We start from the raw sequence: 6,424 nt of genomic DNA on the forward strand, positions 1-6,424 counted from the left end.
CCGGGCGTTAGTCGTTTAGGCAGCTCACCGTGCTTTTCTTCGGGACTGGGATGATAGTTGAGGTTTTCAGGCAGGGTGGGATGGTGGCCTGGGACAGGGACTGGTTGAAGATGTTGGTGAAAACCCCGGCCAGCTGGTCGGCGCAGTCCCTCAGCACCCGTCCCAGGACGCCATCCGGCCCTGAGGCTTTCCTGGGGTCCACCGCCTTCAGCACGCGTCTCACTTCATGCTCTGTGAGGGTGAGGCTGCTGAGAGCTGGAGAGAGTGGTGTTTGTGTTGTGGTTACCTCCGTTCGCCCCTCGTCGAACCGGGCGTAGAAGGAGTTCAGCTTTCCCGCCAGCAGGGGGTCGTCCTCTGCGGCTGTGAGCCTGTTGGCTCTGAAGTTTGTCATGTGCTGAACCCCCTGCCACACCCGCCTGGAGTCGTTGCTCAGGAAGCATTCCTCAATATTCTCTCTGTGGTCTGTGTTGGCCTCCCGGATGCCGCGCTTTAGGTTAGCCCTGGTGGTGCTGTACAGCAGTGTGCCCTTCCCTGCGAGGAAGGCGTTGTCCCTCTCATTGATCAGTTTTTGGACCTTCCCAGTCATCCATGGCTTCGTGTTGTGGTAGACCCGGACCCGTTTGTCCACGGTTGTCCACGGTGTCCACAGTTGGTGCAGTTCACTATGTGGTTCAGAACCGACGACGTGAACTGTTCCAGGTCCTCATGCTCATATTCCTGCCATGAGGTGTCATTTAGGCAGATCTGCAGTGGAGCGGACCCTGCTGGCCAGGTTCTGACAGTCTTAGTGGTGATGGGAGCACTTTTCCTCATGGTAGTGTAGGCTGGGATCAGGAGGATTGACACATGGTCAGACATGCCTAGATGAGCTAGTGGTCTAGCCTTGTAAGCAAGCTTGATGTTGGTGTATACCTTATCCAGTGTTTTTTCTCCTCTTGTTGCACATTTAACATGTTGATAGAACTTGGGTAGTACTACCTTCAGGTCAGCATGATTAAAGTCTCCGGCGATAATATGGACTGCCTGTGGGTCCGCGCTTTGTTCACCACTGATGACGTCATATAGCCGCGCCAATGCTAAGCTACCATCCGCGGTTGGCGCAATGTAAACACATGTAATGTACACTGTGTTGAATTCCCTCGGGAGGTAAGTGGGTCGGCATTTAACAGTCAAGTATTCCAGGTCTGGGGAGCAGTGGCTACTTACAGTTTTCGTGTTTAAGCACCAGCTGTCCTTCGTAGATATAATGAGGCCGCCTCCACGGGTCTTCCCACTAAGCAAAGTCCGGTCCGCCCGGTGTAGGGTCCTTCCTTCTAGGCTTACCGCGGAGTCCAGGATAGTGTCATTTAGCCAGGTCTCCGTTAGGATAATCACACAGCTATCTCCCACGATGTTATTGGTAACGACATGCAGTCTCAATTCGTCCATCTTGTTTGCCAGAGACCTGACGTTGGATAGGAAAATACTCGGCAAAGCAGGTTTATTCGGGCTTCTCCTCAGCCTAGCTAGCAGGCCCCCCCTTCGTCCTCGGCGTTGCTTACGGTCTCGCCGCCGACGTTTGCGCTTGAGTGTTGGGAGAGCGTAGTATTGTTCACCCGGCGACCGAGCGATGTCGAATGGGATTCTCTGCTGTTCCAAGAATTCCGTTGTTACAGTCCTCTCATTTTGCGCACCAACTTCTAGTAAGATATACTCTAACAAGTATATCTCACAACTTCCCCTGTGTGTGAACTTCAATTAGTATTCGTTATTTGGGATCTTAGTAAATCAGGCCCTAAATGTTATTAGTTTGGCATGAACATTTTGACATTGAACATTTTCCCTTCTGTGTCTCCTCCTTTCACAATTTTAAATCCTTTCTTAATCCTTTCTCAATCACGGTGCCCGCCCATGATTGGACTGATGTTACGTCCATCATCATTAGCGCACCTGTACCGTGGCAACTCGTCCACCTGTTTAAAGAGCCCTCCTGTTTAAAGAGCCCTCCTGTCCTCTGCTGTGTTTGATGTTTCGTTAATTTTTGTTTCGGCTCATAGTTAAACCTATACTCGATATACGCACAGGCCCAGAGGTGATAGGATAAGAATGAATTAACCCATAATTATCAGACAATATTATATTAACAATATAAAATAATTAACTTAATACTTCAGATTTAGTTATTAGATGAAATTATATTTTTTTTGTTCAGATCTGTCATTGTTACACTTACATTCAACATGGTTATTGGTCCTTTGCTCCATGTTTCTTTCGAACACATTCCACATTGCTGGTGGGAAGGCCGCTCCAGGATGGACATATGTGTTACGAACATACGTGAGGAAGTCTTGTAACTCAGGGTGGTTCCTCAGGGCACGCCTGGTGTTTCTGTGGTTGAGGAGAAGATCAAAATTGATCTGGACCAGAGCCAGAGGCAGGTGTCCTAAGGCCATCACCTTGCGGATGACTGCTGCCAGTGGATGGTCATTTCGGAATGGACCAGCCAATCCAAGTCCCTGTACCCTCTTCCACAAGGCTTGGTTGAAATGGAAGTAGCATCCTCCGATTCTGGCTTGTGGCAACTCCGTTTCAAGAGCAGTTTTCAGCGCTTGCTCAAAGTCACAGATGACTTTACGCGGACGCCAACTGTGGTGGGTGATTCTCCTGACTGACGTTTTGACACACTGGAACACTTGTCGGTAGTGTCCAATTGTACGTTGCTCCATGAGGACATGTACAAGGGGGACAACGAAGCCATGAATGTCCCAGAGTATAGTAAATACTTGGTTGTATGGGCGTGGGCACGACTTGAATGTAGCATCCATGTACAATGTCCTGCAGTGTTGCAGCTGTCTCAGGTTGTCCTCTGTGGAAAACACTGCTATGCCCCACTCACTGTCTTGGTGCAGGAGGAAGTGGTCTCTGCCCCATGTCTCAGCCCATGGACCGTCGATCCTTACATCATCAACGGTAGCTGGGATGGGAGGGATTACAGCAGCTCTGGCTCTGGCCATAACAGACCTAACTGACAGAAATCTTTGAGGAGGTCGCCCCCGACCTCCACCCTGGATCGGACGGCCCCGCTGTAGACCTACGCGCTCAGCATTGTAAATGCGTTTGATTGGTACTGTGGGTTCTCTCACCACCTCTCCAGTAATCACTTGGCGAAATTGCGCATTGTTCACCATTTGTGTATCGGGGGCATGTACATGTTCGTAGACCTCCCGAACTTCGATGTTGGGATTGACTACCTCTACATCAAAGATGTTGGTAACCAGAACTGTCCGGCAGTCTTCTCTCCAACACCGCCACCGAATATTCTGTACGTTTGTGCGGTGTTTGTGGTACCTAAAATTACCAGAACTAATATTTTACCACCTCGGTCTCCAGTCATTATTTGAGCCATTGTCACTACACATGTGTTACGAACATACCGGGATGTGAGGAAGTCTTGTAACTCTTAAAAGCTCAATTACAATTGAGCTTAAAACAATTGATAGGGGGTGTTACGCCCCCTGGTGACTCGGGGTAGAAGGGCGCAACATAGAGCAACAGAAAGGACAAGTGAGGGTGCAGTCACACAAAAACCAGGAAACTAAAGGTTGCAATTATGCATGCTGTTTTATTTCCTAGGTTTGGAAAAGGGGAAAGCCTGTCATCCAAAATATTGACAACCCTCTTGCTGGGCAAGCAGCACAGAGACACACTAAATATCAGAGTGCAACATTGTCCCCTGAAACATACAAGTATATTATATCAATGTGTTTCTATGCAGTATCAATAGCATCTAATTTAGATTTTTTATTTTAGTTGTTTATCTAAAGAAAATAATATTTTAAAATAATGAATTATCTAAAATAATAAATTAAAAACAATCTAAATGATATGCTATTATCAATAGCATACCCCTTTTATAATTAGCATACTGAATTTCATTCTCAGATTTGATATAAAGACTATCAGAGTTGGGTCATTTGTGGAGACAACCCCAACCCAACTCAACCCAACCCTACTTGGTGAAGACAGGAACCACAGGCAACCGGTGAAAATCACAGGCATATGGGCTACCATGTCAGGTAAAATAGTCTTACTGAAAGACCTTGTATAAAAAATATTGATGGGAATCTATAGCCTACCTTAATACTTGATGTCTTTTATTTTCAGAGAATCCACAGCTCCTGTTTGAAGGGACCGTGTTCCTGCCACTCCACAGAGAAGATCCCCTGACAGGCTGTGAAGAGTACAAGGAGGGAGCAAAGCTTCTCTTCCCACCCTCAGCCATCACTGACACCCTCCTGTTCCTACATCATAAATGTTTTTGGGAACCACGCCAACTTGTTGGGATAGGTATGAAGTCAACTGCCACCAATGGGCAATACTGTGAAATTGTTGATAAAAGAGTAGTCCACAACATCAGGAACACATGCTACCTGAAGAATAGGTTTCTCCACTCTCATGGAGTAACTCTCCCATGTCACACTGTGATGGTGGTCATTGTAGTCTGTCTGGGATGGAGGATGTCAGTGTAGTCTCTTTCAGAAGGACAGTTTAGTCTCTCTGTGGTGGAGGGGAATGTTGGGGGAGTTGTTACACAACACATTCTTGTTTATTTATTTATTTGTATTTTAAATAATTAGAGCAACCTGGTCTCACACGGCAGACATCAGAATTCGACGTTTATGGACAAACGTCGAATTCTGACGTGAGATTGCATCCAAACGTCGAATTCCGACGTGACATTTGCATCCAAACGTCGAATTCCGACGTGACATTGGGGTAGCTCGTTCTGATAGCGCAGGGGTGCGCCTGTTATGTGCGCCTGTCGGGGCTTCTCTCGGGATTATTCCATTTTGAATTGCACTTGCATTAATTAGTTAGGCCACATTTAGGGTTAGGGTTAAGGTTAGGGTTAGGGTTAGGGTTAGGGTAACCATAGGGTTTCCAATTCAAAATGGAATAATCCAGAGAGAAGCCCCGACAGGCGCACATAACAGGCGCACCCCTGTTTAATGATCATTTGTCTCTATCAAACCATATTTTGAATTTGCCAATTTCTGTAGTGATGTCCTCTAGTGTTTTTTGTTTTTTTACAATTTCCCCAGAACAGAAAATATTTGTATCATCTGCAAATAGTACCATCTTCAGTAGCTTTGATACTCTGCATCTGTCATTGAGATACAGAATGGACAGTTTTGGGCCCAACACTGACCCCTAGGGGACACAACAAGCAATGTCCAAACATGTTGAGCAGAAGTTACTCAGCTTCACAAACTGCTGTCTCTTACTTAAATAACTTTTAACCCAATGTAATACTAGTCCCCTGATACCATATCTTTTCAGTTTATTGATTAATACATGGTTGATTGTGTCAAAAGATTATTATTATTTTAGATCAATGAATACCCCAACTGCATATTGTTTGTATATTGACTGTCTGGAAGTAATGTGTGCTTTTCAAAAAATTTGTCGTTTTCTAGAGTTTTTCTGATATTTTGAAGAATTGTGGAAGTAAAGAGACAGGTCTGTAGTTTGTGAAGTGGTGTTCCCAAAACTGCTCCCAGTTGTATACAGAGGTATGATTTGAGCTATTTTCATTTGATCTGGAAAGAAACCTGCTTGGAATGATAAGTTACAGATGTATGTTAATGGTTTCGAAATTCCCTCAATACAGTTTTTCACTACTTATCAATGTCATATCAATGTCAATAAAGTCAGTGGACTTTTTGTTGTTACATTTTATGTACACTCGATATCATAACCAACAGTTTTACATTTACTTAATACCTACACATTGTTAGCAAACTTGGGGGGGGGGGGGGGGGGGTAGTATCTTTATTTATTTATTTATTTTTGAATAGGTGTGTCGCTTTCAGGACTCCGGACCCACATTCTCATAAATAGCCATGTGCGTGTCTGTTTGTTGACAAGAGAGGACGCTGCAATCAAGCACTATCCACGAAGAAAGTTGCGTAGATCAACATACTACTCACTGGAGACGGACTATGGTCTGTCAATTAAGCAATATCACACGAGAGGGAGTGCTGTTATACTGAATATCAGCACGGCTGTGATTCGTTCGTAGGTACGAGGCCGCAGGCCGAGTCCTGAAGACAATCATTATAGAACCATTTAGTACAACCATTTAGTATAACAGCACAACCGCGAGTGTGACATTGCATTTATACAACAGTTCTACAGCTAAACACCAGTAAACACTAGTAAACACCAGTAAACACTAGTAAACACTAGTAAACACCAGTAAACACCAGTAAACACCAGTAAACACCAGTAAACACCAGTAAACACTAGTAAAGACTAGTAGACACCAGTGAACACCAGTAAACACCAGTAAACACCAGTAAACACTAGTAAACACCAGTAAACACTTGTAAACACCAGTAAACAGTAATAAACACCAGTAAACACCAGTAAACACTAGTAAACA

Source organism: Nansenia antarctica (assembly GCF_963989245.1).
Source record: "Nansenia antarctica genome assembly, chromosome: 2".
NCBI lineage: Eukaryota > Metazoa > Chordata > Actinopteri > Argentiniformes > Microstomatidae > Nansenia > Nansenia antarctica.